Source organism: Lissotriton vulgaris, chromosome 3_1 (genome assembly GCF_964263255.1).
Source record: "Lissotriton vulgaris chromosome 3_1, aLisVul1.2, whole genome shotgun sequence".
In the NCBI taxonomy this organism is placed as follows: Eukaryota; Metazoa; Chordata; class Amphibia; order Caudata; family Salamandridae; genus Lissotriton; species Lissotriton vulgaris.
The window spans coordinates 1,060,492,430-1,060,507,826 of record NC_141689.1 but is presented as its reverse complement, the minus strand read 5'-3'; the positions used below and the strand labels follow the sequence as shown (position 1 = coordinate 1,060,507,826).

General features: G+C 44.9%; 1 protein-coding gene across 1 annotated transcript in view; it reads left to right on the top strand.

Moving 5' to 3' along the window:
• Positions 1-15,397, top strand: part of LOC147727391 (coiled-coil domain-containing protein 171-like) — a 1,936,181-nt gene that overhangs the window by 827,734 nt on the left and 1,093,050 nt on the right. The gene's annotated exons all lie outside the window — the stretch shown is intronic.

Sequence of the window (15,397 nt, the reverse complement as noted above, 5' to 3'; positions counted from 1 at the left end):
CTTTGTGTGTGGCTGTTTAGAGAGAATGCACAAACTCAATCTGTCACCCACCCCAGACATGTATTAGAGACAGGCAGCAGGCATACAGAGCTTTAAGAGCAGATACAAACCTACTGTCTTAAGATGGCATTTCTAAAACAGTCATGTTAAATCCAACATTACTAGTAAAGAGGATTTATCATTACCATTCCAATTATATAAAACATGACTGAGGTGCTAATCGATAAGGAATTGCAGCTTAAAAGTGTAATAATTAATTTTCAATGTTAACCTATGAGAGGCGTAGGCCTCATAGTAGTGAAAACTGAACTGGGGTGTTTTCACTACCAGGACATGTAAAATATAAAAGTACATGTCCTACCTTTTGCTTACACAGCACCCAGCCCTATGGGCTACCTAGGGCCTACCTTAGGGGTGAATTATGTGTAAAAAGGGGGAGCTAAAGGACTGTCAAGGAGTTCTAAATGCCAAGTCAACATGGCAGTAATACTGAACACATAGGTTCTGCTATGGCAGGCCTGAGACATGTATAAAGGTAGTGGATATATCAAATGTAACCATCAGTAGGGGAGAAGCACATGCTCTTTAGCACCGGGTAGTAGTGGTAAAGTGTGCAGAGTCCTAAGGCCAACATAAAGAATCAGCAAAAAAGATATCAAGCAGGAAAAAAGTTTGAGGGAAGACTACCCTAAGGCTGGCAGGTTTAACAGATGATGATGCAGAAAATGCACAGCGGACTAATTGGGCATTAGGGTGTTCCATCAAGACTCATGGTAGTGAAGAACTCCTTTTTATTCCCATATCCTATGTCATCTTCTGCCACCATGGCCATGAGACTTAAAAGACACTTGCAGATAGTTGGAGTGAAATTCCTGCAGCACTAGATAGAACTTATAAGACCGTTAGAGTACACCAGCGACATGTGAGAAGGGTTGGGGACACCCAGTGCACCTAAGGATCCACTATTCCAATACTCAATAATTTGTTTATGTTTCAGACTCCACTCGTATTGCCTCATCAGGAGTACACAGATCGGCAAATACTGTAATTTCACCCCAAGTGCTTCCAAGTAGTTTATGTAAGGGAGAGTGGCTAAAATGCTTACCTTTCATCACAATATACTTTACAGTCCTTACTCAGTCAGATGGCTCCCCTCCATCGAGCCTCTGGTGGCCCTCTGAATTGAATCTCCCTCCGACACCATTTACTTCTGCTAGAAATGTAGGAATTATGTTTGATTCCAACCTTTCCTTTGCATCCCAAAGTCAGCAGATTTTATTGTCCTGCTTTTTGAAGCTAGGATCTGTCAGAAAGATATTGCGTTTTCTTTCAAAGGAGACCCAAAAGATCATAATCAATGCATTGGTGACATCGCATTTGGATTACCCTAACAGCCTATATGTGGGGCTTCCAGCTTTCTTGATCCATACACTCCAAATGATACAGAATGCAGTGGCCAGACGGAGTCGATGGGTCCACTTTATTCATCCCATCCCCCCTCATTTGAAGAAGCTCCATTGGCTCCAGTTGCCAAGAGGTTCGAGTTTAAATCTCTGACATTTGCATTCAGAACAATTAGGGGCAGAGATCAACATTATCTTAGGAATAGGCTTAGCCTGTACCACCAGGAGAAGAGCTCTAAGATCTAACCACCTGCACATCCCGAGTTTGCTAAGGTTTGCAAGGGCGGCAGGTCTTTCGTTGTACGGATGACCAAGCTTTAAAAGTCTCTGCCCATTTAGGTTTGCATGGCCTAGTCCAAACACTGTTTCAGGAAAGATTTAAAAACCTGGCTCTTCAATCAAGTTTAGATAGAAATGTCAAATCTTGTTCTTCAGCCTTGCTTTGAGCGCCAAGACGCCTCTGCTGAGACAGCTTCACGATGTACAAATTTATTATTGGCTTCTCCATGTAAGCTCCAGCTAGCCCAGGTGTTAAACCCCCATTCCTGGGCTCCATTCTCCAGCCAGCTGCATCGCAATGTGCCAAGGAAGGGGTCCCCCAGGTACAGGGATGGCTCCCTTGCTTGACCAGGTAAAAAAGTTCTGACTTGACCCTGAGTCAAAGTGCTGGCTGGCCCTGATGTGGGAGACTCGAGCACTAGGCTCTCTTCCTCAGCCTGCAGTGTTACTTAGAGCCTGAGACAAGGACCTGCAACCTGGGAAGGGCTCCCCTGCTTGGTGCTGTGCAAAAACTTTGACTGGGTCCAGGTCAGAGCCCAAGCTGGTCTTATGGTGGAAGCCCCCAGCCTGACATCTCAAAAAGTGCATAAGACGTGGTCCTGCAGGCAGTGAGCAGGTCTCCCCTGCCCGGTAGGATGAAAAACTTTGACTGGTCCACAGTTTAGAGCTCTATGAGGCCCTCACCCACAGCCCCATGCTTGAGGCCAGCTGGGGATCCTTGGACCTAGTCCGGGCATGCCCTGGCCTCTCCAAGGGTGAGCGAAGGGTGATTGAATCATAAGACATGGTGTGTTCAGATGACTGCCATTTAAGCTCAACCATCTTGTCATGCAGGCCATAGAAATGCCTGGTGACCAGACAGCCGGGCTGACCTGAAAATCTAGAGGGGGCTCTAGGAGGTCAGACACATTTGTTTGACTGCCCCCCTCTGTCACTCTATGAGCATTGGATTTCAAGAAAGCCAAATGGTTTCCCTCTAGATTAGTAGAAACATGGTACTAGGGTGCCCTGGGTCCAATTCTTGCTGGCACTGGGGTAGGAGCCCTCGGATCTTTGGGTCCCTTCCCTGGCCTGCTGTTTCACAAAGTGCCAAGGACGGGCTCCCACAGACACTGGACAGGGATCCTCTGTCCTGATGAAAAAGCTCTGACCTGGCCCAAGTCAGAGCTCCGACTGGCCCTAACTTAGAAAATCTTGGCCTTGGGCTCACTTACCCCAGCCCACAATGTCTCTTAGAGCTTGGGACGGGATCCCACAAGTCTGAGCATAGCTCCCATGCTTGGCTGGGTGAAGAAGCTTTGAACAAGCCCAGAGTCATTGCTCTGTTAGACCTCCTCAGACCCCCTTGCCTAAGGCCTTGCCTAAGGCCTTGACCAAACCAAGAGAGCAGCTTAAACCCGAAGTGTTTAAAGGCCTCAGACCTTGCTACAACTGTAGCAATTGCAACAATTGTATACAAGGGAATGTCACCAATCATTCCATGAAGGGTCACCCGATTAACGCCACATGTAATTCTTCCAACGTCATTTACATGTTGAAGTGTCCCTGTGGGAAGTGTTATGTTGGTCACACTGAGAGAAGAATACGAGTGCGGTTATTGGATCACAAAGGTAACATAAGAACTGGGAACATCAAATCGACAGTAGCTACACATTTTCTTGAACAGAATCATACAGTAGCCCAATTAAAATATCTGATATTGGAGCAAGTGACACTGACCCACAATAACAAAAACACGTTATTGAAAAGAGAGAACTTCTGGATCCGCTTCCTGGCGACGATGCAGCCGCACGGATTAAATGACAGGATGGAATTCCTGTGTTACCTATAGACTGTGCATCAACTGTAATGTTTATTCGATTATTGTGATATTCCATGTATATTTTTTTGAATTACCATTGTGTATGCATTTTAAATTTTTTTGTGGTTATCAGGCTTCCGTGTTTACCATTAGCGGATTACCATTTAGGTTCTGTTCATTATTGGCACAGTTTCATTATTTTTTGACCCTTCCAATATGGCGCTCGCTTTTTTTATCATTCCTTAGTCCTTTGTTTATTATTAGTCAACACGCAGCGCGTTTACTTACCACACCAACACACTAGCGGCCACTCTGTTCAAGCCGGTTACCTTATGAGGGAGCTCACGCAGCCGAATAATTGTAAGTACCTCTACTGAGGACTGCTGAACTAGAGAAGCGTTCAGGCTCGTTTACACTTGGGTTTTCAATGTGCTTTCACGTTTTTGCATGTTCTGGTGACCTGGTAGTTACTTGGATGTGATCATCTCTGTGAGTAGTGCTTACATAGGTTCAGCGTTTGTTAGGCATGTGGAACACTGTTTTGTATATTTTTGAGCACAGGGGTTTAGGAGTCTGTTGGCATGTTTTCATTGCTGCACCGCGCTATGTTTATTTCATCATCAGTTAATTCCCCCGCACTATTAACACACTTACACGTCCTTAGTTTTTTAATTTTTCACTTGGTTGCTTTTTGAGCATGATGGTATGTTTTCACCAACACTAGTTGATGTAACTGCATATTATGGCGTTCCGAGGAACTGTGTAGTGACAGATTGATGTTTTTTTTTATGTTGTAGAGCATTCCCCTGAAGAAGGCCTAGTCACCAGCCCGAAATGCATTGGGACTGTTAATGTTGGATGATACATTGTTGGAACATGTTGATGAAACCTATTTTCAAACATTTATGAAGTACTCATGAAGCTAATGAGTTTGGATTAAAACACGTGGAAACGTTCAACTGCATGAAGTTTACTTTACAATGAACTGTGCATAAAACTTTTAGACTTTGCTGTCACTTGAGCGCTGTGCACCGGGGAATCTTCCTCCAAGCTGGGGAAGCTTTGTACTAGCTCAGGCTTTGTCATTCAAACCCATCCATCTGGTTGCATATGCCATAGGAAAGCATGGTGCGCCTAGATGACTGGGCAGCCCTGTAAGTCTCATTGAGGGCTCATTTGAGTTCCAGGAGGTCAGGTACATTCTCTCACATATTCACCTCTGTGGCTCAATGTGTCTGGATTGTCTGTATTGGTGGCTTTCCTCCAGATTAGTCTCAGGTCAAGGTACTTGGGTGCCACTGTCACAGCTCCGGCTGACCCAGGGATTCCATCTCCCTGCTTATCTTCTCACAAAGTGCTCAGGTCGGGCCCCACAGATACTGGACAGGGCTCTCCTGTCTGGCTGGGTCCTAAAGCTGTAGCCAGGCCACAGGTTAGATCTTCAGTTGGCCCTGGAGGTCAAAGACACCATTTCTGGACTCCCTTCCCTATATGAAACTTAGAGCACAGGGCAGTTTCCTGCAGGCCCTGGCAGGGCTCCAGTGCTTCGCTTGGTGAATAAGCTCTGACTGGCCCACAAATCACTGCTGCACAGAGTATGCTTGCCAAAGAACATCATGACTGTGTCTGCATGTTTCTTAGGATCAGTATAAGGTGAGTCATCATTGGAAGAGGCTCTGACTGAAAAATCTTTTCCAGATTCTGGTTACTGACCCACTTCCTCAGATGCTGTATAAGTATCAGACCCTGCCTCAGAACTCCATGACATTATTTGAGTTACAGTCTAGGAAGCCGTCATCCAACTAGATGTTGTCTCTGTTTTCTATCTAAAACCTGCTGCCCTAGGCAGAATGCATTTTGATTCAACCCACCTTAGCTTAAGGTAATGTATTACCAACTTTAGCCATTTATCAGTTAGTGTGCCATTCAATTCATACTTTTACTTTCACTCACCGCACCATAACTCATGGCATAATGGGTGAGCCCACTTCAGCCAATGATCAGTTAATGTTCCATTTACATTTACTTCCACCTACTGCAGCATACATCTTGGGGCATTGGGTGAGACCACTTTAGTCACCGGTCATTTATGGGGACATTTAGAATTTGCTTCCACCCACCACAGCACAAGGCAATGTGTCAGCCCACACATTGGGTGTCAGTAAGATGTGAATGGAACAATAACTGATGAATGGCTGAAATGGGATGACATATTGCTGATAATACATACAAAGTATCTAGGAGTCATACAGAGAAAGAGGAGACCCTTGACATGACAGAAGAAAGTATTCTGAATTCAAACTTTAAATAGCACCACATGATATAATATGAAAAAATGCACGTGATCAATCACTGGGAAAGCCAAACCCAAGGGTAGGTGAAAATGTTCCCATCAGTTGTCGATCTGTACCGCCACTTTTACATCATGTGGGTTCTCCTTACCCAGGAGTTAGTGCAATCACAGTCACAAGGAAGTGAACAGACTGTGAGAGCCGAAGAACTTTTGTTTAAACCCAGTCGGCGGTGCAAGTGTAAAGAAACAACTGAAAAAAGCAGTGCAAATGTGTGAATAATGATAAGATAAAATTGGATCAGGCTGAGTAGAAGTGTAAGTTTTAATAATTTCTCTCAGCTATCCAAGAGTAAAAACAATTGTGATAAACAGATTTAACAAAATATCTGTTCAGCAATTAGTGGTCAACATGTTTCTGCATAGATGGAAAGTACCAATGCATTCATCAGGACCTAGATGTTGCTATTGCTGATAAATCAATGAAGAATATAAATATAAAATGGAATTATATCACCTGCATTTCAGGTTTAGAACTCCACCACAATCCAATATGTGTGGGGATAGCGCCTCACCTCACCTGGCTGCAGCTCAGGTAATGAGGAGCACTGCTCTCTCCATCGGTGTCTCCTGTGATCAGTTAATGTTCCATTTACATTTTACTTCCACCTACTGCAGCATACATCTTGGGGCATTGGGTGAGACCACTTTAGTCACCGGTCATTTATGGGGACATTTAGAATTTGCTTCCACCCACCACAGCACAAGCACAAGGCAATGTGTCAGCCAACACATTGGGTGTCAGTAAAATGTGAATGGAACAATAACTGATGAATGGCTGAAATGGGATGACATATTGCTGACCAGGGAGGGGACACCTGTAAACCCCGAGTAGCAGCACAAAACAAATGGCCACCAAGTTTTCTCTTCCCAGGTTGGGTGAGGAGTTGGAAGGGGACTGCACCCCCCCCCCCCCCCTCCCCTGGCAGCCCTGCGCGATCACCTCCCACCACCTTACAGGAGAGAACATCTTCAATTTATTTATGACCAATGCTGGGGTAGCTGACCCCCACCCCCAATTCAGCAGCCCAGGGGCCACCAGAAAACCCTCAGGAAGTTGCACATAAAGAACTGCTGCCACATTTTCCATTCCCTTGAGGGGAGATCATGGCCCTCTCTGGCCCCCCTTCTTCTCCTGGAAGGGAAAATCTCCAAAATAGTCTATGCCCCCATGTGGAGGAGGTCACCCATGACAAAAAAACGAGACACACCAGTGAGGTACCATTTTTATATGTGTAATCAGGAAAGCTAGGTGGTAGGAAAAGTGTGGTTCCCTGCATATCCCTTAACTATTCCTGTAATGCGAGAAAATGTGTTTTTTTTGCCAAAGTTTTAAGTTTTCAAGGGCTTTTGGGTAGGACTGCCTGGTGAGTGCCACAAAAGACATGCCAACCTGGACTTCCCTATTTATCTACTTTTCAGAAATGTGTGGGTTTGGTAGGTTTCCCTGGGGGCCGACTGATCTAGGGCTCAAAATCCCCATTCACCCACAATGCAAAATAAAGTTTGGTGTAGAGGGAAACAATTGATCTGTCCATCTTGAGTTTTGGGTTCTTTTCTTTTGTGGACGCTAGGTCTACCCACAAAAGGGAGTTATCATTTTTATTGGGTGATGTGGGGTAACGCTAGGTGGTAGGAAATGTGTGGCTCCCTGCAGGTTATTTAACTTTTCCCTAACAGAAATGTGAGGAAAATGTGTGTTTTTAGCCAAAATTTGAGGTTTGAATGGGTTTTTGGGTAAGGAAATCATACCACCCTGGGCTCCCCCTCGGTGCCAGCTGACCTATGTCCCAAAACACTTTCCGCTGGGTGAAATATGACGTCTCCATATTGCATTTTGATGCATTTTGCAGCAGGTGTTAGGCTCAGCTGTACAGGTCAGGTATCATTTTTATGGGGAGATGTGTGGGATCACAGAATAGTAAAATGTATGTTATTATGCGGTGCACTAGCTATGCAGGTCCAGCATTGTGGAAGGCTTAGTAGGCATGCATGAGGAGTTTGAAGGTCATTATTTTGTTGATAGGAAGCCAGTGCAGGCCTAATAGGTGTCAAGTAAAGTGGCTGCAGCATGGGATGTTCAGGATCAGTCTGGTGGAGGCATTCTGGATGTTCTGCAGGTTCTTTTGGAGTTTCTGGGTGGTGCCAGCATAGAGTGCATTACCGTAGTCAAGTCTACTGCTGATGATCTCTTAGGTGACCATTTTCCTGGACTCTGTGGGATCCACTTGAGATCTTATGAAGCAGACAGAAAATGTAGAAGCAGGCAGATGATACAGCACTGATTTGGTGGTTAATTGAGAGGGAGGAGTCCAGGATGATGTGAGAGTGTGTGTGTGGTCTGTGGGGGGATTATAAGTGCTGCGAGCCACCAGGAGTCGTCCGAGACGGAGCCACAATGAGGACTTCGGTCTTGTCTGAGTTAAGCTTGAGGCAGCCTCCCTTCATCCAGGTGTTGACAGCCTTCATTCTGATCTGGAAGATGCTCTTGGCGGCAGTGGGTTCATCTGTGAGGGGGAGAATCGGCTGGGTGTCGTTGGCATAGGAGACAATGTTGAGTCCGTGGCTTTTGATGATGGCTGCAAGCTGGGCCATGTAGATGTTGAAGAGGGTGGGGCTCAAGGAGAATCCCTGAGGCACTCTGCAGCTGATCACTGTAGGTTCTGAGTTCAATAGTGGAAGTTTGACTTTCTGTGTTCGACTGGTGAGGAAGGAGTTAATCCATTCTAGGGCGTTGTAATGGATGCTAGCATCATGGACTCTTGCGCGGAGGGTGCAGTGTAGAAGGCGGCTGAGAGGTCCAGGCAGATGAGGGCAGCAGTTTTGCCTCAGTCAAGGAACGTTCACCATTGCTGGCGCTTATGGAGCCAGGACCTAGGCCTGCTGCCAGAGTGGAGGGGAAGTGGTGCTGCACAAAAAAACAAATGCACCCACCTCCAAAAACGAGGCCCGTGCTGCACCCTTTCCGGGCGATGCCTTAGTAAGAAAAGCTGCTGCTCTGTCCCCGGGTCCCACTCACACTCTGACTCCGAGTTTTAGCCATGATTCTAAGGGGCGGGGTGGAAACAAAATTTAGAAAGTTAAAAATTAAGTGAAGAGAAGAAGAAAGGAAGTTAAAAAAATAAAAAGCAAGTAATAGAAAAACAGTACAAAAATGCACCTAGTAGAAAAAATTTAGGAACAGAGGATTGCAAAGGGAGGATTAAAAAATCAGACCCAGAGCCATAAACAGACAAGAAAAACAAGATGGCTGCACCCATGTGCGACCGCTTGGTGAATTTTGCGTGATATTTGTCCTCAAACACGCAATCCGTGTTGCTGAACATCAGAAACGTCTCATGAACGGCTGAACAAGCAACTCCGCCCGCTTGCGGAACACCCCGTAGTGCTGCAGAGTTTTGTTTACTGATTTGTGGGGAGACACATCTCTTGGTGTACAGACCTCCCTAGCCCACTCCGGGGTGTGGCTACCTCAGGGCTACAGACCCATAGGGAAAACAGTTTGCCACCTGGTTTACCTTAACTGCCTCCCTTGCCAGCCTTTCTATCTCAAAAATGGAAAGCTCTCCCCCTAGTGCTACACAAGTGCCCTTCAAAAGTGGCTTCACCTTTTAAGCCTGCTTTTTGTGGCTAAAACACAGGGGGCTTGTTGTTGGAGGGAGGTGACACCTCTCAGGTCTGCAGTCTCTCATTGTTCCAGTCCCTGAAAGTTATTAGCACTTCTCTCCAGGAGAGCAGAAAGCTGTCTTGTGGCGCAGGTCCCACGCGTGCTCAGGAAGGCACAGGAATTTTAAAAGGCAATAATGTGGCAGCTTACCAAAGCTGCACACTGCAACAAGATACATTAATTTTGACTCAAGATACAAGCCGAACTTAATGCAACAAGTTGTTTGAATCCTTAAAGTCCCTTTTTCCGTCGCACCTTTCAGGAGTTAGGACAGCTGAGGGGTCAGCGTGTAACCCTGTTCTTGCCAATTTCCACAGTAAAAACATCAGTTTTGCGTGTTTTACTGCTAGGACATGCAAAGTGAATGTCCTGCCTGGGTCATATGTTGCACCCTGTCTTTAAAGTTCGGTAGCCCTGCCAGGGGGGTGGCCTACATACATTTCCAGGGATAGTGGTGGCTTTGCAATTGCTTTCAGTCGCAAGATCAGGCTAGCACTCCACGACTGCTGTACCTGTCTGCTGTGGTGGAATGGGGGACTTGTTTTACTTGAGTGACCCTGAGAGTGGCGAAACCAGTGCTGCAGGCCCTCGGGTAACCCTCTAACTCAAATGCCCTGGGTAACATGGTGCAATTTACTAGGGACTTACAGGTAAATTAGCCATTTCCAATTGGGCATAGCCAATTTGGCATACACTTTAGAGGTAGGGTGCTGGCACCGAGGTCTGGTTAGCAGGCCTCAGCGCACTCTCAGATTAGAAAAACCAGCAGCATCAGTCAAAAAATCTGGGGGTCACCATACAAAAAGATTAATTTCCTTACACTTCCCTTGTCATATCACACTTGAAGTGTGTCAATGTTTTGCTCCATGGATTATCAAGCTCAACTATGAAATACTTACAAACAGTTTAGAACATAGAGACAACACCACTTTTACATCATCCTTGTTTTTTCAGGCTCTTAACAAGCTCCATGTTGCTAGAAGATCAGCTTTCAAAATACTGTACATCCCACCAAAGCAATAAAAGGAAAAGGCCCGGGTTTTTCAAAGATAAAGCTCAAAAGAAAATATCAGATAGGGAAACAGCATTCCAGATTTGCACCCCAAGTAATCTTACCACTCAACAAGAGGAAACCATCAGCAGCACAGGAGGGCTTCTAAATTATGGAATTTGCTTTCAGCAAATATACAAGCCATCATTAAATGCTGTGTATCAGAATATTGGTTTCTGTATGTCTATTACCTAAATATTGCCCCAGAGGGTGTAGATTTTCTAATATTAACTCCACGGGGTGATATTTTTTTAAACAACATTTTGGACATGATATTTATGTCAATCAGTACTCTAACAACAATATTCTAGTGCTTTTCCTCAATCATCATCTGAAACTCAGTAGGATGGTGGAGAATTTGCTTTTTCAAACCTAATATACAGGATGTGACAGACTAGTATAACTCTGCTAACTCACCAGCAAGATCAGACCCATCTAGGATCCTATTAACTAACAAGAAGGAGAAGTGCCATCGTTAATCATCTGAAAATCAGTAAGGTGTTAAAGATATGGCTTTTCCTACTGGAATCTACTGAAGATGACAGACATTGGAACTCTACTATCCCCTACATCAATGTTGGGCCAATCTAGATTCCTATTCAATAAAACCAATACATCCAACCCTCACAAGTATGCCCAAAAGACTTTCCTTCTTTGTCCAATAGACAAGACTAGAAAAGCCATTTTCTAAACAGGGGGTCAACCATAGCAGAAAGAACTGAATTAGCCCCAGGTGCAGTAATAGGGATAAGCAAACAATAACAAAAGGAGTACTACTTCATGAGCCAAAGTATGCTACTCTTTATTTTCAATTAAAGATTTACAGCCAGTTAAGAAGTTGTGACTCATTAGTGCATAGATTACACTCTGAATGACACTCCCATGTTAGATGCATATGATGTTTGCTGTAGATGGGGTTTCTGGTTGGCTAGGGTATGCACCTAAGCCAGGCAGAACCAACCACTCTGATCAAGGCAAGGTAGTTACACACCAAAGATAACCTGTTCTCACCCTCTGGTAGCTTGGTGCAGTGGTACCTTGGTATCACTTGGTGCAGTGCAGGCAGGCTTATCATCAGAGACAATGTGTAAAGCATCTGTGCAAAACACTCACACATCAACACAATGACTACACCACAAAAAGACTCCACACAGGATTGCATAAAAATAATTGTCCTTATTGTACATACCACAAGACCAAAATGACATGAAACATAAATAACGCAACTATTTAGCTAGTACTTGTTATAGTTATCCTGATAACAACAAGGCAGAAAACAGCATATATCATAAATACTTTGCAGGTAATGCAGGATTGTTTAGAGATAACCCCATGAATCACAGTATATAACCATAAAACTGTAGGACACAGTGCACCTGGCTGGTTATGGTATATTGTGTGAGCTTTGCTAAAACTAGTGCATTCATGAACCAAAGTGTAGGGCACAGGAGCACCTGCGCGCCTCCTACACGTGATATGGTAATCTACAATTAAATACTCAAGTTGTCCTGCTTCTATATACGGCCTTGTGCCATTCTTGGGGTCCTCTCCAGAGGTATCCCCCACTACTGAGACCAGGAAACAATTCCCACACGGTCCATCCCAAAAGAAAAAGGCAGAGGCACACACTGCAGAACCACATAGGGATACCTTGTTCAGTACCCTGCAGTCAGAAATCCAAATGCACAGATTCAGCTGCCCACGAGCACGTGGTGCAGCTGCTTTAAGTAAGTACCTTTCAAATAAGGGGTGGGCCCCACAGGCCACTCGTGCCTCTGTAGCGTGGTGCTGCCCAAGCATCCATGGGCCTCGGGAGCAGGGCCTATGTGCACCAAATACTTGGCATTCCTGGGGTGCACCAGGTCCTATGTAGGCAGTGTCTCCCAGGCAGCATGTCTTTCAAGGGGGCCGCACTGAGAAATGGTTTGTGGTGGCTCTCTCGCATGGCAAGGTTTTGTTTATAAAAAAATGGTGGTGCTGATGGCTCATTGGCTCAGCACACACTGCCTGGGCAGTGCGAACACAGGAGACTTGGGTCACACTGCTAGGACCGCGTGGCTCAGACAAGGAGCACGCCAGTCCTTCCCAGATATACTAATCTTCTGTAACTCTCCCCAGTACACAGAGGCTCAGGCGGGGGGCACTTCTCAGCGCTGTACTGTCAGGGAAATTACTTAGGATGCTCGGTCTTGAAGGGCAGCCCCCGGTGCTTCAGATTGGCAAAGTGTTCTGTTCCTAGGCAGTACAGAGTGCTATACTTGCAGCCAAATCAAGCGTTGGGCCTTCTGGACACTAGTTATTGCCGGGTTCAGAGTCCCACGACAATAAGATGGCTGCAGAGTCTTTTATGGCCCTGAGACTCTGAAAGAACATGGGGCAAACCAACAAGCCTTTGGAGAACACTTGCAGACACAAAGGGAGAAGTAGGTGCCAGGCCAGCACATAAATTCAGGTTTACAAAGTAGCAGTCCCTCTTGCAGCCTAGCAGTCAGGAGGCAGCAGGCCAACACAACAAAACAGGCAGTCCAAATGCCAGAGCTCAAGACTTCAAAGGAACCCTCAGAAGTGCACAACAATACCTTTCAGCCAAGCCCTGGCTCCAAACAATCAGTAAGGAGTAAATCAGCCCTTTGTGTGAGGGCAGGACACAAGCTATTCAGATGTAAGTGTGAACCACCTTTTAAGCCCGGGAAGACTATCAGTGTGCAGATAAATGCTGATTTATCCCGTCACACTCAGCCCTTCCTGTGTTGTGGCTGTCTAGAAAGTGTGCAGCTGTCACCTAACCCGGACATTTATTGGAGTCAGGCTGCTAAACACAAGAGCCATAAGCCCAGAGAAATGTCCAGTTTCTAAAAGTGCCATTCCCAAAATAGTAATGTAAAATCCGGCTTCACGAGTAAGTAGGATTTAGCACCACTTTTCTAAACATACCAAACATGGCAATGCCACTCCTTTCTGATCAGGAATTACCACTTAAAAGCATATAAGGGAATTTCCAATGCTAGCCTATAAGAGGAGTAGACCTCACAGCAGAGAAAAACGAAATAGGCTATTTGTCACTACCTGGATATGCCACCCATAAAGGCACATGTCCTACCTTTTACTTACACAGCACCCTGCCCATGGGGCTACCTAAGGGCTACCTTAGGGGTGACCTATGTGTACTAAAATGGGAGCTTAAGAGTTGGCAAGTAGATTTAAATGCCATGTTGAAGTTACAGTAAACTGTACACCAGGCCCTGCGGTGGCAGGCCTGAGACAGTTTCAAAAGTCTTCTTCTGTGGTGTGGCACAAGCAGTGCTGCAGGCACACTTGTAGCATTTAATTTACAGGCCTTGGTTATATGGGATCAAAGTAAATCAAATATGCCAAACCAGAGTAAGCCAATCATACCTTGTTTAGAGGAGAGAGCACATGCACTTTAGCACTAATTAACAGTGGTAAAGTCCCCAAAGTCTTAAGTCCAACAAAATGAAGGTCAGATAAACAGGAAGAGGAAGGCAAAAAGATTGGGGATAACCCTGTAGAAAGCACAAGGTCCAACAATATTTTCCTAACACTTTGAACTATGCACGTCCTACCAACTATAAAAAAGCATGAAGCTGCCTCCCTTAAGTTCAATTGTTTAACTGTCAAATCAAGCTATACTATAGCTTTAAAAACCATAGTCATTATAATAAACGGCATCGTTATTTTTCTCCTATATAATTAAATATAGTACAGGAATAGTTTAATGACTAAGGGCCTGGTTTAGTTCTTGGCAAACGTGTTACTCTATCACAATGGTGACGGATATCCCATCTTTGGAAATATAAAACCCATTATGCCCTGTGGGATTTATATTTCGGCAGATGGCATAACAACTTCAGTCCCTTTGTCCATGACAATGTCGCTATTATTGTGAGATATCCCTGTTAAGCACACGACATCAGAATCTTTTCACACAATTGGCATGAGAAGAACATCACAAAATGCAGGACACTGAATAGAAGTTCCTTGAAAGAATGTATGCCTCAAATCTAACTGAATCGCTAACAGTGGGATCCCATGAGATAGCATGCAGCGCCTCGTCAAAGGAAGGAAGCCCTACATAAATACCCATATCGTACCATACTGATACTTATTTATAGTTTCTAATAGTATTCTTTGTCTGGCTGTAAACCTCATATTGTGACGTAAAAGGTTTTATTTCAGAGCGCACAGACGCTTCGACACCTGGTAAACAGTTTATTATAATTTTCCGAAGATTGTGTTATTGTGTCATATCAACATAGTATTGTTGAACTTAATAATGTCTAATGCTGATTACTGAACTGAAATGAATACGCGAAGAGCAATCAGCCTTATTCATGAAGGCTAAATCGGCTCGCAAAGGGCCGGATTCTGAGAATCCGGCCCTTTGCGAGTGCGATTTTTGCTTTTGGGATTCAGCATCCCAAAAGCAAAAATCGCTAATTGCGATGTCGCAAATGTGCGAGGAAATGACATTTAAGGAATCTCTATTTGAGATTCCTTAAATGCTATTCAACATCCTATTTCAATTTGCGATTTCGCTATTTCTAGGCGCAATTTACCGCGAGGTCAGGCCTCGCGGTAAATTGCGAAAACTCAGAAAAATGCATTTAAATGCATTTTTCTGAGTTGCATGTTACACACACACATGTCCTTTGGACATGTGTGTGTGCAACACCTGTGTCACAGATCATTTGAGGGGTGCTACAGGGTGTCCTGTGGACACCCCTGGCACCCTTCAAATCGCAATCTTATTTGCGATTAGCTAATTGCTAATCGCAAATAAGGAATACTCCCCATTCATTCCTATGGGCCTTTTGGCCCATAGGAA